At 33.4% G+C, this 26,136-nt stretch overlaps 1 long non-coding RNA gene across 1 annotated transcript in view; it reads right to left on the bottom strand.

The window, feature by feature from the left end:
- Window positions 1-22,035, bottom strand: part of LOC144284245 (uncharacterized) — a 96,574-nt gene extending 74,539 nt beyond the window's left edge. Inside the window, exon 1 of the long non-coding RNA XR_013352611.1 lies at window positions 21,968-22,035. This is a non-coding gene — a long non-coding RNA (uncharacterized LOC144284245). The remainder of the gene's footprint in view (window positions 1-21,967) is intronic.
- Between the last annotated feature and the right edge of the window lie 4,101 nt (window positions 22,036-26,136).

Here is a 26,136-nt window from a genome sequence, read left to right as displayed (position 1 = left end):
GGTCTTGGTTACTCTCTGGTCACCAACCTGGCACCTTCAGAAAGTATTGCTTTTAAACCCTTAGAGTACACCTAAGGCACTTAAGTTGCCTTTAGTACACCTAAAAGCAACTTAATTATAACAGTGAGTACCCCCAGATAAATCTAATGAGTGAATGAAAATGCAATTAATATTGATGAGCTACTAGAAATACACACTATTACCAAGTCTTTAATTCTCATACATTAAAGCACAAACTATAATGGAATCCCAGTGAGCTGAAAGAGTTAATAAAGCTTCATACTGCCCTGAAAATCTCCACTTTGGAACAAAACTGAGAATTGAGTTTGAGATTGAATCACCTATTGTAGGAGTGATAAACAGAGGAATAGATCAAATGACTGTTACAGTGTAACCATGAATTTTCTATCCTGTCTTATTTCACAGAAGGTGGGTTATATATCTGGCTGATAGATTCTAGGTTTTTCAAGAAGACACGGGAGATGTTAAAACAAATACTAGAAAAAAGTATGTGAAATAGATTCTGTAATTAATATATCTACAAACAAACGGCTGAGCAACAAGCAAGAAACTCTCAAAGTTAATGATGGAGAAATCAGTCAATAATTATTTCTAGTTTGACTCCATGCCAAGAAACAGAAATCGTTTTAATGAAAAATGTAATAGGAGAAAAAGGAACACTTGAGCAAGCTACATGAAAATAAAAACTTCAGTGCTAGATGTGAAATTACTGATGCAGATAAAGAGAAACTCTTTAGATTTACTCTTTTCTTTGGGTGATAGATAGCTCACAATGCAGGCAGAGTATCTGCAGAATAATGGAAAGAAGAATTTTCTTGTATGCTTGATAGAAACTCAAGAAACTATGTGAGATTGATATAATGAGACAATCTACAATGCCTAGAGAAGAGGTATTGAGCAACGTCAAACCATTAAACAAATCACAGTGGGCTGGATACCCAGAGACCAAAAAACAGCTTTCAGAAAGTCTGATAGAAAAAAATAATAATAATAATAAAAAAAGAAAGTCTGATAGACTTTATGACTTGGCTAGTGGCCAAGGCACTGCACATGAAAGATGACTGAGATAGGTTTGATACTGAATTGCATTTGTGAAAGGATAGACAAAACTAATTCAGGAAGACATACAGAAATCCATGAGGAAGTAGATTATAGACAGAGACAATATTTCATTTGAAAAACACAAATCTGACAAATGAAACTAAAGGGATCACTAATCATACCATCCCTTTAAGAAGAAAGAGGAAAAAAATTAACGAATGAATTTTAAAAATTCACCCATAGATGGAATATATAACACTGTGCCTGGTGCAATATCAATCACTTGCTATTACTTAATTTTAGCAATACTTCAATAAGCCACTTTATCTTTTTTTTGTCATCTAAAGAAACTGAGGTTTATAGACTTCATCTTCATGAGAAATATATTTTAAAGTAAACTCAAGTAGCCTTCATCTCTACTTACTACTAGAGCTGTACCTAAAATTGTCCTTGATGATTCAATGTCATAGTCCTCTTCTCTACTTTTTATCACACTATTTCACTCAAACCCTTCCTTTCACCACTTGTGTTTATCAGTTCTATTGTTATACGCAAGTCTTTGAAATAACAATTTTTCTAATTTAACAACCCGTTTATTGTTTGACTTTTTTTTTTTCTTGGCCAATGCAGACAATACAGTTCACCATTCCCATCACTTTCTTGATGATTTAAAAAATTCTCTTTCCCCTGAGATAAATCGTCCCTCATCTTCCAATTCTGAATTAATCCTACCATAATCATTCCCATTTCTTTTACCCAGGATTCTAACCCCTATCTTGGCAAATCATCTAACTCTACCAATGGACATCAATGAAGATTCAAGGACTCCAATATCGATAATCTTTCTACATTCTTCCACTTTCCTAGACAGCTTTGTAAAATGTTTATTGACAGCAGTTTTTCTGAGACTCTCACACTTCCCCAGTCACCAGGGGTACTTAACTACCTACAACCTTAACAGCATCTGAAATAACTTTTCTTCTTTCTCTGCTGCCTCAGAAAAAGATGTAGTTTTTCTGTTTCTTGTTTTTGTTTTGCTTTGTTTTTTTTTCTCCTAAATCAAAAGCTAATCCTATTTTGTTTTTCTGGCTTGGGTTACTAAAGTCTGTTTCATTTTAAAGATGAGATGCATTTAGCAACCCAAATCTCAATTATATGGTATATATAATATTTGTAATTCTGCAAGAAGAGAGGCATGATGTTGCATAATAAATCTCCATGAAAATGTGTAATATGTGTCTAGACATAATAAAATATTGTGTAGGTTTATTTAATGAATGCATAAATAGAAAAGGTAATTTAAAAGAAGTATTTCACAAAGATAAAAAGGAAAAAGTCACACTCTAAATTCATGTACTCATGCTCCTTGGTATAGGTATAGATTTATTTGTATAGACTGCATTAAATAATACCAATTACAACTATCCTTTCATTAAAAACATCAAACATTCACATATTCCTCTTTCTAAATTACAGAACCACAGTTCATGGTCCCTTTCTTTTTATTTCTTTATTTTATTTTTTACTTTCTGTGACAAAACAATATTATTATATGCTGCACTGAATTTTTTATATAAATCAGTAAATCATTAGATTTAGCTGAGATATTTTAAATATTGTATTTAAAAGGAGGACAAGTCTTATCATTACCAAATTAAATCAGCTTTTCCTGCTCTCCAGTGATATCAAGACAAATTAAATTGTGTTATTCACAACTTTCTAAGAAACAGATTTTTAAAAGTTCTGCTTTACTCGTCCATAAAATCAATTATAATTACTTCTTGGATTTGCATTTGATTTAAAGTTGAGTAAAGCTTCAACAATTTTCCATGAAGTGATTTGACATAATATTAAATGCTTTTCCACTGTGTACAATTATATTTTCCTTAATAAGACCTAATATTAATATGTTCAATATGTACCTCATTATGATTCTGAAATCCTATACTTTTTAAGGGCAGAATATAGCTATTAACTTGATAAAGACTTTAAAAGAAAATAATTTACTGAATAAATATAGATTTCACACTTCCCCTATTTCAGTAATATTTTATTATCAAATATTAAATATGAATTCCTGAGTTAGGATGTGCATTCTAATTTAAAGGTAAAAAAGACGTTGCAAAATTTCTAGTCAACTTTTCAGGAAATGATTAGAAAATAATACATTAAAAGGGAAAGAAATAATATGAAAACCCTGAAGGTGAGGAGAATTTAGCATTTGATCTTATGGTATTAATAAAGCTATATATATAATAAGGCCGGTCTTTTTTTTAAATAAAGATTTTGTATACAGAAGTTAGATGAGGACAATATAGCAAGAACAATTCATCTTAATGTTTTTAAACGGACCCAGACCTATAGGCCCCCTATATTTTCAAAGTTTGATATATATTTAATTTTAATATTAAACTATTGGTTTATTGATCTCTTGGAAAATTGCATCCTCTAGCACCACTGCTACTTTAAATAGATTTGAAACATATTTCTAATCAATTTCATTCAGGTAACCTTTAATAGTTTAAACAGGTTAATTTTTAATGTCATTTATATTTGAAAGGAGCTCAAAATATTCGACTGTTAAATATTTAATAATATCATTACAAAACATTTAAGTAATTCAAGGCAAGACCCTAGAGGCATAGGGATCACTATTTCTGGCTCTTGAAACACCAAACAAGTCCATTGAGATTTATGCATTTTTTTCATGATTTAATAATGTGGTTTAAGTTGTTGCTAGCTTTGCAAAAATATAGTGTAATAGCACAGATGTGACTGTTAATTAAAAAGTCTCTTGTCAAAAAAAAAAAAAAAAAAAAAAAAAAAAAAAAAAAAAAAAAAAAAAAAAAAAAAAAAAAAAAAAAAAAAAAAAAAAAAGTCTCTTGTCAGAGCAAATGGGTTTCTGGGTGATGTTTTAAGCAAGATTATGTCATTTAGAAAAAAATTCTGGAAAAAAAAAAAAAAGAAAACAATTAAGACTTAAGCAGACTCCTTACAAAGTGCAGAGCCCAACACTGGCTGGGTCTCAGGATCCTGAAATCATGACCTGAGCCAAAAGCAAAAGTTAGTTGCTTTAACAACAGCGCTACCCAGGCACCCCAAGACAACCATATTTCTGCCAATGCCAAGATTTATCTTTAGTTTTTCACATTGTAGCTTTGTAATCTTAAAAAACAAAAAAAAAGCCAACAACGTAGGTGACAAGCACCTTTGCATCTTTATATCAATTTTATTGTCAGTGAAAATGGAAATGGCTAAAATTTGCCAAAATAAGATTTCATAAATAATTGATGGCATTTTACATAACTTAAAATGTAGGAAGAAATTAACATGCCCTTCTAAATAATCAGAAAAATACTTAGATTTAAATAAAACCAATTCAAACATTGATTGAAGATATTTTGTGCATGAGGTATCATAAATTATTTTTCCAAAACCATCAAATTTCACCATTTTTTCTAAATCATGATGAAAAGTATTTAAATCACATACATTGGAAAAAATTTATCAATATATATTCACAAGAGAATGAATGATCATTAATATTAAATGTAGGTAATTTTATATAACCTCCTGACATATCATAGATTTTGTAATTTACCAGTTAAGACACTTTGTTTTCCAGCTTATGAAAGTTCCCATGGAATAAACCAAGGAATTTCTCAAACTGTTTGACACATGAAGGAGTATGCTAATAGTGACATTATTCACTTAGACATACACAAACACATTCACATATACTGACACATGCACACATGTACACATTCACTCACAGAGACATGTGAGTGTACATTTGAGTTTTGTACATGTAGAAAACTCAAATGTATGGAATATATATGCATGTATGGGTGGCTGTGTATAGTTAAAAGTATACCCTTGTGAAAATACATTAGAAATCTGGGAGCTGTTTACAAGGCTTCAAATCTATCACTTCACTAATAAGATTTTTATTCTCTTTCCTGGAAATTCTTTCCAATTTTTTTAAAGATTGTATTCATTTGTTCATGAGAGACACAGAAAGAGAGGCAGAGACACAGGCAGAGGGAGGAGCAGACTCCATGCAGGGAGCCCGATGCAGGACTTGATCCCGGGACTCCAGGATCAGGTCCTGGGCTGAAGGCAGAAGCTCAACCGCTGAGCCACCCAGGGATCCCTCTTTCCAATTTTTTATCTAATTTTCATATAATTTCTTTGTTCTTTTATATAATTTTTTTCTCAAAGAACTTTTAAGTTTTTGTTTTAAATGTTCCACTGTGTCATTAGTAAGTATAATGCTTAGCTTAGGGTTTCATTAGAATGCTTGAATAAGAATGTAAGTGACTTTATTAACTTTTTTGGAAAATACCAGCCATCATATGCTTAAATATTCTCTACTCCTAGTCTGTCATCTAATATATCTGCTCAGACATAAAAAGTCAAAAGGAAAGTCACTTAAGATGTGGGAAGTTGGGGCACCTGGGTGGCTTAGCAGTTGAGCATCTGCCTTTGGCTCAGGATCGAGTCCCACATTGGGCTCCCTGCATGGAGCCTACTTCTCCCTCTGTCTGTGTCTCTGCCTCCCTCTTTGTCCCTCAGGAATTAAAAAAAAGTGGAGGGGGAAGTTACGGGGTTCTACCTTCTTGAACTAAATTATTACTACAGAAATTTGGAATTCTTCTGCATCGGTTTGTCTCCTCTGTTGATTAATTCATCTGATAATTTATTTATATCAGCATATACTCACAAAAATTTAAAATCTGTGTGAAATTCAACACTACTTTATTTTCTTGCATTGTGTATACTGACTTTCTTCCAGAGCACAGTATAGGATGAGTAAGAAAGAGTAACTTTATAGTGGAGAAATCTGACAAAAATCATTTCTATTAGGTGATCAAGGTCAATATCAATAGTGACAAGTCATGTTGATAGTATGTACACTTGATATGACATGTTGGAAATGATGCTTTACCTCCATGATCTTCCTCCACAACACATAACCTCAGTCTACTCTCATAAAAACATTATACAAATCCCAACAGATAGACATTCTACAAAACACTTGTCCAGCAATTTAAAAAACTGATAAGGTCCTCAGAAACAAGGAATGTCTGAAGAACGTTACCGTGGAGTCTGGAGAGACATGAAAATGGAAATGTAATATGGTATGAGATCCTGGAACAGAAAAACTCAAGTTATGTAAGTTGGTAATAATGCATCAGTACTGGTTCATTAGCTATAGCAATGTACCATGCTAGAATGTAAGATCTCACCATAGAGGGAACTGGATCTGAGGTATGTGGACACCGTACTATATACGTATTCCCCATATTTTTGTAATTCAAAAATGTCCTAACCAACGAAGTTTAGTTTTTCTGGAGTTTTGAGATAGAATTGACATATAACATTGCGTAAGTTTAAAGTACACAAATGGTGATTTGATACTTCTGTGTATCGTGAAATGATGACCACACTAAAGTTGGTTAAAACCTCCATTATCTCACATAATTACATGTGTGTGAGAGAGAATCTATTCTCTTAGTAACTTTGAGTAACTTTCAAGTTACTAAAACTTTCAAGTAACTTACTTAGTACTTGAAAGTACTTGAAAGTACTAACTTTCAAGTAACTTAGTAACTCTTAGTAACTTTCAAGTATTTAATGTAGCAATGTTAACCATAGTCACCACATTGAACCATGCGCTCTCCAATAGTCATCTTCTAAATGGAAGTTTGTACCCTTTGACTGACATATCAACAGTTCCTCCACTATTTTCAGTAGTGGCTGTACCAATGTACAATCCCAACAATAGCACACAAATGGTCCCTTTACTCCACTTCTTTGCAACACTCATTATTTCTTCTCTAAAAGGCAACCATTTTAACAGATTTGAGGGGATATATCATTGTGGTTTCATTTGCATTTCCTTGATGAGTGATATTGATATCTTTTAATATATTTTTTGGCCACTTGTATGCCCTCTTTGGAAAAGTGTATTCGCATCTGTCCATTTTACAAATCATAGTATTTGAGTTGCTTTGTTTCTGCTATTATATTTTGAACATATTTTACTATTTCAAATAGTAACCCCTTAACAGATAGTTTACAAATATTATATCCTTACAAAAAAAAAACCTACATAGTTTTTTCCCCCATTGTATTGTTACTTTTTCTTTTGCTATGATAAAATTTCACATATTCCATTTATTTATTTTTGCTTTTCTTGCTTGTGTTTTGGGTGGCATATTCAAAAATCATTGTGAAACCGATAAAGCTTTTCCTTATGTTTTTTTTTTATTAAGAGTTTCATAGTCTTTAATCCATTTTGGGTAGTTTTTGTGAGTGGTGTAAGATAGGAGTCCAATTTAATTCTTCCACTTATGATTATCCAGTTTTCCAAACACCATTGATTGAAGAAACTTTACTTTCTTCATTAAGTATCTTGGCTGCCTTGTCAAATATTACTAAACTATATATCTGAGGGTTCATTTCTAGGATCCCAATTTTGTTCCATAGTCTACGACCTATTTTTATGTCAGTAACATACTGTTTTGATTATGATAGCTTTATAATATAATTTCAGATCTGCAAGTGTGGTGCCCCTGGCTTTGCTCTTAATTCTTAGGATTACTTCGGCTATTCAAGGTCATCTGTGGTTCTGTATGAATTTTAGAATTCTCTTTTTATTTCTAGGAGAAAAATCCATTGGAATTTTGATTTGTCTGAGGTAACATGGTTATTTTAATATCAGTTCTTACAGTCCACAAACATGGGGTTGGATCTTTTTATTCATTTACAACTTCTTCATTTCTTTCATCCAAGTCTTCCAGTTTTCAGTATACAGGTTTTTATTGTTTTTGATGCTACTGTAAATGAGTTTCTTTTCTTTATTTCTTTTTTCAGATATCTTGTTGTTAGTCTACGGTAACACGGCTAATTTTTTATGTTGATTTTGAATCCTGCAATTTTAATGAATTTGCTATAATAGCTTTTTTTGTGGAATCCTTAGAATTTTCTGTATCTATAAGATCATATAATCTTCAAACAGCAAATATTTCTTCTTTCTTTCTGACTTGGATATTTCTTTTTCTTATCTAATTGCTCTGGCTGGAATATCCAGAACTAGTTGAATAGGAGTGGTAAGAACAGATATCCTGTCTAACTACTGATCTTGTATAAAAACGTTTTCATTCCTTCTTCATTGAGTATGTTAGCTGTGCGCTTGTCATAAATGGCCTTAAATATATCACATAGAGTTGTGGTATGTTCCTTCCATATAATTTATTGAGAGTTTTTGTCATGAATGGATGTTGAATTCCATCAAATGTCTTTCTTTCTGCATCTATTGAAATGATCATTTTCAACTTTTATTCTATAAACCTGTATCACATTGATTGATTTATGTATGATGAATCATCCTTGTATTCCAGGGATAAATCTTACTTGATATGGTGTATGACTTTTAATATCCTGTTGAATCCAGTTTCAAATTTCTATTTTCCTCAGAGATATGGTCTATAGTTTCTTATTTGGTGTCTCTATCTGACCTTGGCAGCAGAGTAATGCTAGCCTCATACAATGAGGCTAGAAGAGTTCCCTTCTCTAAGTTTTTGGAAGAGTTTGTGAAGATTCTTCTTTTATTGTTTGATAAAATTCACCAGTGAAACCATTTGGTCCTGGGGTTTTCTTTGTTTGGATATTTGTGATTACTGATTCAATCTCCTTACTAAATATTGGTCTTTTCAGATTTTCTATTTTTCCATGATTGAGTCTTGGTAGTTAGTATGTTTACAACCATGTGTCTCTTCTAGTTCCTCCAATTTATTGGCATATAATTAGTTGCATTGTGTCCTCTTTCATTTCTGATTTTATTCATTTGAATTTTCTTTTTTCTTAATATAGCTTGTTTGTCAAATTTTGTAAAATGTTTTCAAACACCAGCTCTTAGTCTCATTGATTTTTTCAACTGCTTTTTAAATTTTTTATTGCATTTATTTCTGCTCTGATCGTTATTTCATTCCTTCTGTTAAACTTCTGAGTTTCTTCTTTCTAGTTCCTTGAAATGTAAGGTAAGTTCTTTAAGATCCTTCTTTTTTCTTAATTTAGGTGTTTATCACTACAAATTTCCCTCTTATGACTGTCTTTTCTCCATCCTGTGTATATGGAATATTGTGTTTCACTTTTTATTTTTCTCAAGATATTTTTTATTCCTCTTTTGATTTTTTCTTTGACCCACTGGTTGTCCAGGAGCATATTGTTTAATTGACACATATTTGTGAATTTTCCACCTTTCCTCCTGTTACTAATTACTCGTTACATATCACTATTGTCAAAAAAAGATACTTGTTATTATTTCAATTTTAAATTTTCTAAGATTTGTTTTCTTACTTCATACACAGTCTATCCTGGAGAATGTGCTATATGTGTTTGAGAAAAATGTGTATCCTGCTATTGCATGAAATGTTCTGCATATACATGTTAGGTCCAATTAATCTACAGTATAGTTCAAGTCAAATCTTTGATAAACCATAAACTCAGTATCTCAAACTTACATAATGTATAACTCGGGATCTATGTTCTTTTTTCCCCATTTCTCTCTCTCTCTCTCTCTCTCTTTCTCTTTCTCTCTCTCTTTCTCTCTGTCTTTTGACTTTAGCTCAATAAATTTAATAAAAATAAAAATGTAGGGAGAAATGTAGTTGATCACCTGTGATTTAGCCGTCTGTAAAACAATTTTAAAAAACTTTCAACACAACATACTCACCGAGTTTGTATATCTTTGAACTGTCCTGATTCTATTTTTTTAACAAAGTAATACAGATATTTCTTTTTGACACTCTGAATGTGCGGCAAATGCCTCAATATACAAATATAAATTTTTGGATAGCAAATTCTTTTTTTTAAGATTTTATTTATTTATTTCTGAGAATACACTGAGAGGAGAGAGAGAAGCAGAGACACAGGCAGAGGAAGAAGCAGGCGCCATGCAAAAAGCCTGACGTGGGACTCGATCCCAGGTCTCCAGGATCAGGCCCTGGGCCAAAGGCAGTGCTAAACTGCTTGAGCCACCTGGGCTGCCCTGGATAGCAAATTCTTTATTGTGACTGCCATATTGACTTATTGCTTTCTTCTTAAATTTTTATTTTCAGTTGTTATGGATTGGTATTGTGTTACAAGAGAGATATATCAGTGAATTCAGATGAGAACTCTTAGGTATTTAGCATTTCTAATTCACATATCCTTTTTTAATTCAAAAATAAAAAAATAAAATACTTTTGGAAGTATTATTCTAGACTACTGAACTTAAATATTTTTAGTTTCTACAAGTATGTTGAAAATAATCCTCCAGAGATAGAAATCAACAAGTGTGAAAGGAAGGATAATTGGGTTATCTATGCAATTTTGTTTCAAATCGATGGAGATTTCTAGACTAAAATTCATGAATAAAGTTCTGACTATTTCTAGGATGGTTGATAGCAAAATATTGTTTAAATATAAAACATTTGGTCTGTGGAACTTGAACTTGGATTTTACACTGAATGCCTGTTATATGTCTATATTGACTAATGGAGTGATGATTTCTATTCAGTTGTTCTCAATCTGACTATATAAACTGATCGCCTTCAACAACTGGTTCCTCTTTATATTTATAAATATAAACATATATATATATATATAGTGTTTATGAATATTCAAGTGGTTTTTAAACATCAAGACAGGATGGCATTTTCCTGTATACAAAAATATCAATAATAAAAGGAACATCTTAAAGAATATATATTAATTTTCTATGGTTGTGTAATAAATTACCATAAACCATTTAACTTAAAAGAATCCCCACTTAATAACTCAAGTTTTTGTAAGTCAGAAGTGTAGCAGGGTTGGTTAGATTCTCTGTTCAGGTTGAAATCAAAATGTTGACCAGCTATTTTCTCATCCAGAATTCAGGGCTCTCCCTTTCAAGCTCATTTGGATTCTCAAAAGAAAATTAGTTCCTTGAAGTTGTAAGACTGAAGTCCTCATTTCTTCAATGTCTGTTAAATGAGAGCTGCTCTCAGCTTCTAGAAGCCACCTACTTCCATGTCAGATAATCTCCTCTATCTTCAAGCCATCCACAGTGCATCACATCCTTCTGTTTCAAATGTTTCCATCTGCTAAGCCAGATAGAAACTGTTTTTTAAATGGTTCACAGGATTAGTTCATGTCCAATCAAATAAATTTCCTGTGCTATACAACATGATATGATCACAGAGGTGATATTACATCATATTTCACAGGTATAGGGTGGCACAGTTTTGGGCTGCCATTTTGGAATCCTGCATATCATGGGGTGGATCCTCAGATCCTCAGATTTAAAAGAAAAAGGAAATATGGAGGGGTACAGGAGAAAAATAAAAAAGGAAGATGACACAGATACTTAAACAATTGATGATCAAGACAGGCACTCAGAATTCCTATTTGTTTTGAATATAGAATTTATTTTAGAAAGAAGTTTCAGAGGAAAAAGGGAGTTATAAATTTGAAGGCAGAGCACTGTAGTATGAATTGGGATTATACCGGCCTATTGTTCTTTCAAGAAACTTGGCAGAGATGAAAATGGTGCAGAAATTAAGAAAGTCAAGGATGAGAGAGATTTGGGTGTTTATGTTTTGAGGAGATCCAGGAGAGAGGAAAAGCTTAATGAATGCCAGTAAAAAAGAATCAAATTAGTTAAGAATCCCATGTATAAAAGTTTTAAAAAATTAACAAAGCACATGAACTGAGGGTACACAAAAAGCCTATGTGGATTTTTTCTCTTATACAAAGTAAGTCTTTGCTTGTTTAGTAATACAAAAGTAAGTGGCTCTTGCTTTTTCTGTGTGTGCTAACATTTCTCCTGGTATGTGCCTTGCAGTTTCTCAAAGTATATCTTAATTGCATTCTGAGCATATTTTCCAAAACAAAATGGTCTGAAAAGAAGGTGACCAAATATTTGAAATGACAACACTCCAAGAATAGCTAGATACCTGGTTGGCATACTCAATTAACATGGAAATCTCACTGAGGTTAGGATTTAAACTGTTAGGCTTAGAATAACTAACAGGCACATGTTCAATATATTATAGTTTTTTTCTATGAGTTTAGCAACTAAATTGCACAAATATCTATTTTTCAACGGTTATTTTAACCAAATAACTACATGTTCCATTTATTTGTAACTGATTGGCAAAAGACTCAAAAAGAACTCAATAAACACAAACATGCTTCTTAGTACAAAATACACAATTAACATTAGAATTGTCAACATACACAATTTTTTTAAGACTGAGTAACAACATAGCATGTTTACTATTGTATCCAAAAGGAAATACAAGATTTCCCCTATGTTTGTCATTTCTGTTAACACACACATCTTAAAACATCTTTGTAAATGACTATTTTATATAATAGAACTATGTTCATTATTTAAAAATGATAGCTATATATTTTGGGGATAAAATCCCTATGTTGGAAGAAAAATGTTTACCTAAGAGAAAGTTAAGATGGAGCACAGTCTTTGGAATATTGTGGTGTGTGTGTGTGTGTGTGTGTGTGTGTGTTTAAGTAACAACATACTAAGTATTGTAAGTAGATCTAATAATTAGAGATAATTTCATGATTCCAAAGCATGGTAGACCAAATAATTGTTCTTCAAAGATGTCTGTTTCCTAATATCCAGACCTGTAATTATGTTACCTTGCATGGCAAATGGACTACTGGTTATTACCTTAAGAATCCTGGAGGTGAGGGGCATCTGAGTAGCTCAGTTGGTTGAGCCTCTGCATTCAGCTCAGGTCATGATCCCTGGCTCCTGGGATTGAGACCCACTTGTATGGTATCCTCAGCAGGGAGTCTGCTTCTCCCTTTCCTCCCTACTTTAGGCTCTTCTATCTGTTTCTCTCTCTCTCTCTCAAATAAATAAATAAATAGTTTTTTAAAAGGCATTAAAAAAAAAAAAGAATCCTGGAGATGAGACCATTATCCTGGATTACCTAGGTGGGCCCAACACAATCACAAAGGTTCTTATAAAATGGAGGCCAGAAGGTTAGAGTCCGAGAAGGAGATACAATAACAAGCAGAGGTTCAGACGATGTGATGATGGGATCATGAGAGAAGAATAAAGATGCTCTCTAGAAACTAGAAGAGGCAAAGGTACAGATTCCAGTTTTTGCCTTCTCCCTTTCCCACAAGGAGTTTGAACAGAAATGCAGCCTTTCTGACTCCTTTTAGACTTCTGATATCTAGAACTGTAGCATAATAAATTTCTGTGGTTCTTTTAAGCTACTAAGTTTGTGGCAACTTATTACAGAAGTAACAAAAAACTATTACACCAAGTGCAGTCTAATGTAACTAGCCACACTCCAGGTAGTATGTTTAATTCAATGCTTTTCTTTCCATAATTATGGCTATATCACACGTAAAAATAATTGTTTAGCTTATAAAGAAAGGTAATTTTAAAAGTTGATTAAAGCATTTCAGAAAGGCTGAGCAAAATCTCAGGATTCCTGTCACACTTTTAACTACTCAGTGATTAGATTAATCCTGGTTCTAGTAAAGTTCCAGTAGGAGGAATTTAGTAACATGCACAAAAGAAGTGTTATGAGTCTTATGATGTAATAGGGATAAGACTTTTAGTGTGTTGACAAAAGACAGGACTTTATCAAAGATCTGTGTTTCTAGGTAGCATCTGGTTGACAGTTCTAACAGAGGGATAGAACATGACTATGTCTCAGGAGGGTCCTCTTTCTGCTTGGGTAGCCTACAAATTGAAAAATGGCCTGTCCTCATTGCTGAAGTCTTTCTTGGCCTTCCTGCTTTGTGTCATGTCCGCTTGCTGAGGATGAGAGTTCAGAGACCTGAGATCTAGCTTCCAGGTATCTCATACAGGTGCAATCTCAGCAGTTTGCCATTTGGGAGCAACACATCTCTATTCCCTGCTCTTGTTTTTTACAAGATAAAATATTCCTTTGTTACCCTCAAAGCTACTCCATAAGTAAATTTAGGAAAATTCCACTTATGTACGAAGGATTTATCCAATGGTTTTCTCTCTGTTCCCTCCTTAAACCCCAGCAATACAAATAAAATATCAAATTGTATTCCAGTACAAGTACAGATAAAAAATGTTGATGAATTTTGAGGGAAAGTAGATAAATAAGGACAACTGACTTAGCAGTGAAAGGAAGATAATCCTTACAGTCATGGAGCCAATTAATAGCAGCTAATTTATCCAACAGAAAACAGGGGTCTCAGAACTTTGGATGCAACAACTATCTCTGAAGGCTGGAATGTGAGAGTTAAGACTGCAAGTAGTATGACTGAGGCCCCTAGACTTTTTTCTGCAAGGCTTTGCTACCAAGAGAATGTAGATTTCCCACCACAGCATAATAGAGAAAGTAACGTCTCTGAGAAGGCTGGGTTAGTAAGGCTCTGGAATCAAATAACTAAACTCAGAGAAGGAATGAAATTAAGAATGAATGCAAGCCTGCAAAGCGCATGGTGACACCCCTCTGCTCTCTTCTTAACATACTTCCCAGGATTCTTTCTGAGCAGTGGAACAGACCAAACGTCAAAACATAATGACATTTCAGATTTGCCCAGTGGATTAACATACTCTTATTAACCACACTATGGTAAAATTCTTTACTCTGTTAACGAAACCCATCCAAAAAGTGTTTCCAATCGCCACCTTACTGCCCTATTTTTAATTATAGTTTTCCAGAGATCACCATGCATGTGTCCATACCAATAGCAAAAACAAAAAACCAACAAAACGAAACAGCTCAGAAGAAATAAGCAGCATTCTTAGGTTTTTTTTTTTGTTTGTTTGTTTGTTTGTTTGTTTGTTTTTTTTTTAGGAGGCAGCGTTCTTAGTTTTAAAAAAATTCCAGTAAATGTATAAAGCCAGGCAACATAAATGAAATGCATTCTTTAAAAATATATCACAATGCTATGCAAATGGAGTGTTCAGAAAAGAAAATAATTATATTTTTTTGGCTTGCAAAGTATAAAGTTTTTGATATGTGTGACTTCTTGGCAATGCCATTAAAGGTAATGGGTGCCCTACTCTCCCTTCTCCTCTTCCTGCTAACTGACATGCATGCAAGTGGCTGGGCCAGCCATGGCAAATGATAAAATGGAAGCCATATGGTGGAACAGTAGAGATTTAAGAATCAATAAACTAGATTCCTAATATAGGGGAGCTATCATGTCAGCCTTCAACTGAGGATATTTAGACAGCTACCTGAAGAGAGAAATATTTGATTTAAGCCACCGTTATTCAGTCTCTACAGTAACCAAATCTAATTGATAATGGTAGATAGTTGATGTCTTTTTTTTAAGATTTTATTCATGAGAGAAACAGAGAGAGAGAGAGCGAGAGAGAGAGAGAGGCAGAGACACAGGCAGAGGGCTGTGTCTCCATGCAGGGAGCCTGATGTGGGACTCAATCCTGGGACCCAGAATCACGCCCTGGGCTAAAGGCAGGCACCAAACCACTGAGCCACCCAGGGATCCCCAGTTGATGTCTTTCTGATAAGCACACAGACACCACAAAGGAAATAAAGGGAAAACAATGCAAATAAATATTGGGAGCAAGTAGCTAGTGAGTGTCACAAAGCTAATAGTAAAAAACCTGCAGTTTTGACCAAAATATCAATAAACTTTATATTTAAATCAAAAATGGATATCAATGTCAACCTAAATATCAAAGGATATAAAGAATATATCAAATGGTACAAAGACCATTTAAGAATAGCAAGCTTCAAAATATTTATCTTCATGTATTGTTTTTCAGAAAGCTACTAGAGTACATGTTTCATAAAAATGATAAAAGTGAATCATAAAAAATAAACAGTGTGGGAAACAAAAGATAAGTATTCTTTTTTTTTTTTTTTTTTTTTTTTTATTGGTGTTCAATTTACTAACATACAGAATAACACCCAGTGCCCGTCACCCATTCACTCCCACCCCCCGCCCTCCTCCCCTTCTACCACCCCTAGTTCGTTTCCCAGAGTTAGCAGTCTTTATGTTCTGTCTCCCTTTCTGATATTTCCCACACATTTCTTCTCCCTTCCCTTATTTTCCCTTTCACTATTATTTATATTCCCCAAATGAAAGATAAGTATTCAATACAGAAAAAAGGCACAAGACTTCCCAGGAACAAAATAAAATGTTCCTCTACAACAGCTCTTTGTCAGATCTAGAACACAACCAGTTCAGGAAGCAAGATGAACACCAAGTGTTTCAGGAAACGTGAGTCCAAGAAAAAAAAAGATGGAATGGATATCTTACCTGATAAAATATTTGAGCATGTTGAGATGAGTTCTACAGTTCTCTTGGAAAGCCTAGGTTAATCAATCAGTGATAGGAAGAAAGAAAATACACACATACACTCACATGAAATAATTACTAGCTCCAAGAAAAGCAAAATGCTGTCCCAAACAGGAAATGTAATAGGAACAATAAATGATGGGAGCCAGTTTACTTATTATTATAATAATAAAATTAAATAGTAGAACATTGAGCCAGGAACTGAGACTTGAGCACTGGAAAGTATGTGGCGAGGAAGATGGGTAACAGGACTTTGAACAAGGTTACATCATCACAATCCACAGCAGGCAGACAACTATTCATAAACAGAAAAATCTAGAAATTGTGACATTAGCGATTCCAGTGTTTAGAAATACAATGCAATATGCCAGAAGAAATAGATGAATGAGTCGCATAGGTTTACCTTTGGGGAGTGGGAATCAGGAAAGAAGGATTAAGGTAGAAACTCCTATTCTTCCTTAGATAGCTTATAATGCTATTATTTTCCTAAATAAAACTTACACATTTAAAAAAAAATTAAAACTTATCTCCCTACAATTCATGCTTTCATTTTAGCCACATAAAAAATCCAGATATCTACCAGCTTGGAAATGAAAGAGGGTATCAGAAAACTTTCCTGTCATATCAGTTTTAATTTGCCCACAGTACTTCAGTTTGAATCCTAACATAAAGGAAATAAAGAAGCTTTGCTTTCTGTCTGGTGCCCTGAGCATTGGCTTCCTGCACACATCCGTACTCAACCACCCATTATATTTCAATATTTCAGTAAGAGGAGGGTACTGAAATAACACAGGATCTTAGATTTATCAATCAAATACTGTCAGTAGACTTAGTGTATTGCTAATTTTTAACGAATATTCAAATAAGAGATGCACATTCATATCAGTTTCCTTGAAGATACAAGACAGTCTCAGTAACAATGGCGAAGTATTTATAGTTGTCTGTCTTCAAATAATTTAATAGCATTGAGTCATAATCAGAACCTCTATGGGGTTGAGTAGCGCAGGTTAAAATGTTTCTATAACTTAATAAGTATTACCTTATTGTGTAGTGTGATTAAGAAATCATTTATACCTTTAATTTTTCAGTCTGTCTTTGCTTTCTTTCCCTCCTTCCTTTCCTTCCTCTTTCCTTCTCTTTATAAGCTTTTCTCTTAAAAACAGTGATTTTCTTTATTCCTTCCAGAAATACTAGATTATAGGCATATTACTCCCAAACAATAGCTAGAGCAAACCTCATCAATTTAAGAATGGGGAGTGCCTCATGTAATGAGTTTATGCCTGTATCTCTGTTACCAAATGGATCTAAAGTGACATCTCAGGGCCTTGTTAATGAGATTGTTCTTATGTAAGGGAATCTGGTAATGGGATCATACCAAATCAGATTATTTAGAGATAATGTTAACACAAATTAAATTAATTAGTGTTCAATTTGTCCTTCACAAACAAAAAAATAAAATAAAACAGCTAACTAGTAATATAGAGTGATACTAGTGATAAAATAACATACTTTAGGATCTAAGCCTAGAATTTGCAAATTAGGAAGTTGATAGAACAAAAGTAGTTGTATATTTAAAAAAGTCATATGTAAGACAAATGCTTTCAAGCCCATCAACAACTGATTCTCCTGCTCATCCAAAGCTTTGTAGGTAGGTCATTCTTATTTCTGCAAATTACATGGTTATTCTATTTTCTAAAGTGTTATTCTATGTACAATTTGGTTTTCCTTCAAAACTACTAAAAAGTCACACCTAATATGCAGCATTATTAGCCTAAGTTTTAGATGCTTTTATAGAAGCCATCAATCCCTCTGTATAATTGCACTCTTAAAGATGTGATTCCACTTATTTATCACATTAGCTGTGCTACTGGTAATGAAAATGCATATCCCACAGAAATCATGTGACCTACTGGGAGAAATGTTTAAGTAGAAGCTCCTCAGGTAATTAATTACACTGTGTAGAAGTAAGTTGAGATATAACACTAAGAGAATATATTGCTATGAATCATAGTTCTTTATGAAACTAACTATGTCTCATATGGACATACTGAAAATGTTTAAAATACAGATTTAATTGCTTCTGATTCTACATGTTAATTTGGCTTTCTTTTTAAAAACACAAAACTTTGATTGTCTTAAATTGATTCTAATGAGTCAAATGCAAGCAGAAACACAGTAATAAAGCAACTTAAATCATCCAGTTGAGTGACTGACAAGGTTGGAAATCATTGGCAAGTCCAAAAAGCATTCAGTTATATATATATTCAACCTATGCCATTGCAAATAATCATATTCAAGTATTCATTCAGCATGTGATCAGTAAAGACCTCCTATGTATCATCAGCACGTTAAAAAATGGATGCATAATGAGGAATGAGACATGGTCCTTAACTTTATCAAAATCTGTAACACATGCCAGATACATAATATGAAATTGGATTAGGTTCTACAAGTATAGGATGTTTTGAGAGAATGAATAGAATTCACTTAACTCTGATTATGCCTCTCCGAGGTAACATTTACTCTAACATGTAAAATATAAGCGCTGACTACCCTAGCATGCCACCTAGCAGGGTGGGGGGACTGTGGAGAATTTCAGGTATAGGCATGAGCAAGGAGTGTGATGTGAAGCTGTATTTGACAGAATCAATCACATGTAATGGAAAACATGTTTTTACTAGGGATAAACTGTAAGGACATAGTAATACAAAAAATGACAATAATATTTGCAATGTATATCCCATATCTGAACAATTTAGATTACTGCATTAAAGATTGCCTGCAGAATACATTTATGGGATATGCTTCTGGCTAGGACACTTCAGAAATCTTGAAGACAACATTTTGAATGGATCATAGTAGCAACTTTATCTTTGCTTTTTCCTTACAGAAGGAGAATTAGAGCACAACTCAAGTCAATTATGATAAATAGATTTACTCTGAAAAGTCTCTACTTTCTGATATATTTCTAAATTACATGGAAAAGTTTAATGTTATCCTGCTAATCATCTTATGTTTTTCAAGAAAAAAATATTTTTATCAGGTTAAAAGTCATAACAAAACCTGGGGCACCTAGGTGGCCGTGTGGGTTAAGTGTCTGCCTGCCTTCCACTTAGGCCACTATCCCAGAGTCCTGGGATGGAATCCCATATTAGGCTCCCTGATCAACACGGAGTCTGCTTCTCCATCTACCCCTCCCCACTGCTTGTGCTCCCTCTCCTCTCCTCTCTCTCTCTCTCTCACTCATACTGTCTCTCAAGTAAATAAAATCTTTTAAAAAATTAGCAAAGCCTATTTTAAAAATTTTATTATTAAGTATTAGACAAATTAGAAAATTAAATGTATATTTTGGGGTTTTTTTGTTTTTTTTAAAATTATTTATTTATTTATTTATGATAGTCACAGAGAGAGAGAGAGAGAGAGAGAGAGAGAGAGAGAGAGAGGCAGAGACACAGGCAGAGGGAGAAGCAGGCTCCATGTACCGGGAGCCTGATGTGGGATTCGATCCCGGATCTCCAGGATCGCGCCCTGGGCCAAAGGCAGGCGCCAAACCGCTGCGCCACCCAGGGATCCCTGCTTTGTATTTTTCATTAATTAGATCAATCAATGATAGATCCACGGATTTGAATCTATTTTTAAACATTTTTTCATCAAAAAACTTGCTTAAACTGAAAAGATTTATACTATAAATTTTTAGGGGAGTATACTTCAAAAACCAAGTATAACTCTACATTTGGATAAAAATTATAAATTAGTATGCTGAACTTGCTTTATAATCTCCTCTCCTACTTTTATCAACATGCACCTCTGTCTCGCTTCTTTGACATATATTTTTCAAACTATATAAGAGGTTAAATATGTATTACCTCCTGCAAGTAGTGAGGTTATAATCCACTCTAGATTTGGTAGTAAGTACATAACAAGCACTTTCACCACAATAAAAACTGTAAATATTGATAGACCTCCTTAAAGTGGACCTAAAAATATTCTATACAGGGAACTGCTATTTCATTCATAAATTTCTGACTAGGTGTGATGTGTAAGGACACAGTGTTATTAGAGCAAAACTGATTCTTGTAGCTCATCTCCAGTCTGTTCATTTTTAAGGATCAACAAGTATATGTTTTGTGAATATTTTCTTTTTTTAATGCTATGTTTATTTTGATCTATTGGATATACTTTTATCCTTACCAAACCTAATAATGAAAATTGATATGTTCCATGTTTTGTTTTCATTTTTCCGGAATTTCAGTTTCTTGTTGGATTCTTCAGAAGTATTAGTTTATGACAGATGAGAGGGTAATGATGCTTTAGACATGATTTTAGAAGCACTGATATAGTTCATATTCCTACACCGTGTTCTTCCTGTAGTCTATCACTTCGAGCACACTTTTAAGGTTCTCATTTGTACTTTCCTTTCTCAGACCTAAAGTTCTTCAATTGCAAGAAATTATCTACAGCTATTTCTGGATCATAATAGATGCCTCAAACACAGTATAAAATCAATGACTAAATAGTTACATAAATAATTATTACAAGTATAACTGTAACAACACACTCATTCATACAATATACACTCTTCAAGGCTACAATATCGCTAAATTTAAAGTAGGTAATTCTAAATGTATTTTGATATGTGACAGTATTAAACAGAATTGTCAGGGCAGTCTTGGAGTATAGTAATTTATATGCAAGTGCAAAATTATTCTCCAAAATACAAATGGTATTTATCTTGCTATCTTTTGGCTGCTGTGACTTTGGGTGACTATTATTTTCTTCTTCAAGCTCTGCTATATTTCTCATCATTCTATAATGTATAGCTGATATCTTAGCAATAATGATACTGGGTTCAAATACAGCTTCAATGTAATATGACCACCATATCCACTTAAACATGACCTTTTGTTATGTTGCACATATTTTATGTAACACAATATTATTAGATATAGTAGGAAAATACAAATGTAGCTTCCTCAAGCATCATGTGCTAGTACCCAAGTTAAATAAAATACAGAACAATTATCATACTTTCTGATCCATTGCTTATCAAGAAATATTTACTTTTATATTACCTATTATTAGGAATTTACTGATTACCTATTATTAGGAATGTAATTACATGTAAAATATATGTAATATATGTGTGTATATATACATATGAGTGTGTGTGTGTATATATATATATATATATATATATATATATATATATATATAATTAGTAAAGCAGATGTAAATTCTTGCCCATGCAGGCCTTATATCCTAGGTTGAAAACTGAGACATGCACAATAACTTTTTCTAGAATGTTCGAAAAGGACATAGTGTCAGCAAGTTGACCTATAACACTTTTGGATGATCATTTTGTTGGATGAGTTCTTTTTACCATTTTGATTATTTTGGTCTCGTCTAAAACACAAGGATAGCACACTATCACTTGATATACAAAAATATGCTTGAAGTATATTTTTTTCTGCACAAATACAGTGTGGTTCCTCTACCTTGTAGTCAAAATTCTCCATAGAAGAGTTCTCAGAATAGAAAACATTGCATTGAGGTTACTTAGCATCTCATCTGTCATACTTACGTAGACTTAAAAGAGGGGAAAGAAATCATACACAATGTCCTCAGAAGACAGCAGTCCACCTTTCAGCTATTTGAGAAATAGAATTATTATAAACTTAATAAAGTATTCTGCAGTTATATATTCCAACTAGCTTAAATTATTCATTTCATATCCTAGTACTTCCCCCCACATATGCCACTTTATGGTTTTAAGCTAGTTGATTTATAAAAATGTCATCAACATAGTGCAAATTAATGATTCCAGCGATACACATTTGCGATACCTTAGGTATGTGACAGGCAATTAAAAAAAGTTGTATTGATTTGTCTAAAATGTTAAATGACATAATAGCCATACAGTAAAGTATTGAATAATTTAAGTAAATCAATGTTTTCTGAATTTTGTAGGAGTACAAACTGTCTTGGGTGCTAAAGTAAATCAATATAATAAAATAAATATGAAGCAGTTTATAATGACGAATGTATGGGTTGATAATAACCAGAGGTAGAATCTGATTTAGCCATTGTAACAAACAACTTCCAGGCATCTTTTGTGCACTATTCCCATCAGAAAACATGGTATTATATAGTCAATTGATTTTAGCACTTAAATAGCTTTTCATTTGCAAGACACCTAGCCTCAGTATAAGCTAAACCTTTCCCAGAGTGTCATTAGTTATGGCTTGATTTAGAATGATAATACATATTTACTACCATTACAGCGATTTTGCGTGTTTTATGTGGTCTGTAAATAATGTTACATTTTATGAGGAAATGAGAAATGTTCATTTGTTGTTCTCCTATATTTGCAAGATTTAGGATTTAGCATTTTTGTACTTTCACGGATCTCTTTTTACCCTCATTTCCAATGGTAAATCCAATGAAAAATATTTATTTTCATGTAGCTAGGTCTGTATGCATTTTTTAGTTTCCCATTTTATTTAGAAAATAGAAGCATAGTATTATATGCGTATGTAGGGACATGTTTCTCCTACATAGTGTGTCTTTGTGGTTTACTACAATTTGAAGACTAATGAAATCTTTGGACCCTTTCCATAGGAAAAAAAAAAGAAAATAGGAATGTAGACATAAACACAATGCTATATATAATTTAAGAGAATTCAGATTTATCCTAAATTCTTTTCACATTCATACACAAAGAGTAACAATTAAAACATGGAAAACAGCCATAATTGCAGTGCTGGAAACTTTAAATACTTCAAAGTTGTAGCTAGACTTAAAATGATGAATATAGATAATTGCTAAAAATACTTTGCCTGTAATTTGTATTATCCCTTCACTATTAATTCAGAAAAAAGAAAATTCCCCAGGAAAGGGCAACGATGTGAGAACATCACTGAGAAAAGATAGGTAGAACAAAAAGGAGTCATTCCTGAAATAGGAGATCCAGAGTGGACAAAGGACAACACCCAAATTACAGAAAAGGAAATACACACACACATCTCATTGAGACCTGCTAGAAAATCATGGTGGATTAGGTATGGGCCATGTTGCCAAACGGAAATTGGATGGATTATTTTATACTGACCTTGGTAAAATGATTTGGACTCTGATACAACCCTCTTCTGCAAACTGGGGATACTAATATGATTTATTTCATGCATCTGATGGTTAATTCCATACAAAGTATTTAGTTAAATTCCTGGCATACATTTGGTAGGAAGATTGTGACTAAACTCAGAGTGTGCTTTCATTTCTATACCAATTCTGTTTGTTATACGAGTTGTTCTGAACTCAAATGTGGGACATCTTGGAGATAGGGAAAAGCCTTAGAATGTTTGGAATGTTTGGAGGGACAACCAGGCTAATCAGATTTTTTATCCCTCACTTATCATACTAAACAGTAGGCAACAGAAACATCTACCCTAAGGGAAGGAGGGAATAATGAGGACCCTTTGGCCAGAAAGCAGAAAAGAACCCTGTGCAAGAGACACAGATTAATCAAAAGGTTCCATGCTCAAAGGTCCAGTCATAGATAGGCATACCATCTGGAAGTATATATCACCACACATGCAGCACCAGACCTGGAGGCAGGGTATAGTAAGCTATATGTAGTACTCTCAAAACAACCTAATGGGAATCTCAGATTCAAAACAGGAATATAAAACCAAGAATCAGCAAAATGTTCAGAAAAGATAATCTCGTAAACGTAAGAGATCAAATTCAGTAAACAGGTAATAATTTTTCTATAACAAGAGTTAATGTATAAAGCAGCAGATAAAAATATTAAAATAAATATATAAAAAAACAAGACTGATATGAGAAGGCCCTGCATCCATAAGATAACATACTAGAGATTTTTCAAATGAAATATTTTATTTTAGGAAAAAGAAAAAAGAAAAGCTCAATATTGAACTGAATAGGAGAATGAGAGGAGAATGAAAAGAGACACTTAATGAGCAGGCAAATAAAATGGGACCATGTTCCCAGGGAAAGGGCAATGCAAAGGGAGATAAAATCATGAATGAAGAGTTAATAAGTATAGAAATCAAATTATAACTTCTCGAAGGAATGAGCAGAAGGCAGGGTAAGAAAGGTGAAAAGAGGAAAGTGTCACTCATTTTTAAAAACATACAGAGAAAAGTTAAAATGCTGACTAAAAAATACCAATAGTATAACTATGACATTTTTAAGGAAAAAATGTAAATAAAAGCATAAAATATTAGTGTAAATTAAATCCTCAACCCTATCCATGAACTCGAGACTCATAAAACCAGCTTCTCATTTAACAGCTCCATCTGCATGTCTGATAGATATCTCAAATACAGCTTGTTGAAAACAGAACTCCTGACTTTATCTCCATATAGACAAAATCTCTCCATCAGCCCTCTACATCTCAGTAAATGGAAACTCAATGGTCGGCGGCTAGAACAAGGATCTTAAATGATCTCTGACTCTTCTCTGTCCTTCAAGTGTATATCCATTCCAACAAAAAATCTAATTTGGACCTCATTCCAAAATATAGGCAATATCCTACCAATTCTCAACACCTCTATCACTTGTGCCTTTTTTCTAAGCTACCATTTTTGCTTACCTGGATATTTATTTTACACAAATCTCATATTAGCCATTCTAAATCTAAATCTGCCCAAAACCTTCTAAAGACTCTTCATTTCACTCTAAATTAAACTCAAGTCTTTTAGAGCTTGCTGGTTTCTACATGGTTTGGCCTTTAGCCACATTTCTGACCTCATCTCAATTATCTTCATCCTACCTGGCCTTTTTGTGTTTTTGACCATGCCAAGTGCCATTTACTTTTTTCATAGCTTCCGAATTTGGTTTTCGGTCTGCCCCAAATTTACTTTGCTCATCTCTTGGCTTCACTTGACAGGGATCATGAGTAAGTTCCAGACATCAATGGATGTCCTTCCCTTCTAAAATCCATAGCCTTGCCACTGTCATCTGTCTCAAATATGATGGAATTGATTTCATTATGCCCTCTCATCCTGTGCAAATAGGTAATCACAGGAAGCCTAAACCTTCATTTTATTAGGCATCTTATGCATTCCAATCTACAAATTGATTAAATCTTCCTTATTCTCATCACTTTTAAGCCTTCCCCAATTCCTGAACTCTTTCTATCATGCCTTTTGAAATGACCAATCATCTGCAAAATCCACTTTGTCTTCATATTTTCTCTGAACACCCTTACTCCTTTTGTTCCAATAAACCTGCACTCTGCCTGAGAGGTCAGTGCTTTTACATAGTCTTTATACATAGAAACTGTTCTCTATGCCACTGAAAAGATGTTGAACCGTTGGGTCTGGATATAAAAAAGGTGTTTCCTGTTCTTCATCCCATCCTTAAAACTATTATCTCCTGCATTTCCCTAAAACTATCTGCATTTAAAATTCTTGTTAGGGCATCCCGGGTGGCCCAGCGGTTCAGCGCCTGCCTTCAGCCCAGGGCATGATCCAAGAGACCCAGGATCGAGTCCCACGTCGGGCCCCCTGCATGAAGCCTGCTTCTCCTTCTACCTGTGTCTCTGCCTCTCTCTCTCTCTCTCTCTGTGTGTGTGTCTCTCATGACTAAATAAATTTTTAAAAATCTTAAAAAATAAAATAAAATTCTTGTTATTACTTTATATTTCCAATTATGAAAATTATTGATGCAGTTTCCCAATACCTACATTATTAATCCTTATTTTTGGATGACTTCAGTTCCCAATTC

The sequence above is a fragment of the Canis aureus genome, chromosome 15 (assembly GCF_053574225.1).
Source record: "Canis aureus isolate CA01 chromosome 15, VMU_Caureus_v.1.0, whole genome shotgun sequence".
NCBI lineage: Eukaryota > Metazoa > Chordata > Mammalia > Carnivora > Canidae > Canis > Canis aureus.
The sequence above is the reverse complement of the archived record's forward strand: the minus strand, read 5'-3'. Positions and strand labels throughout refer to the sequence as shown.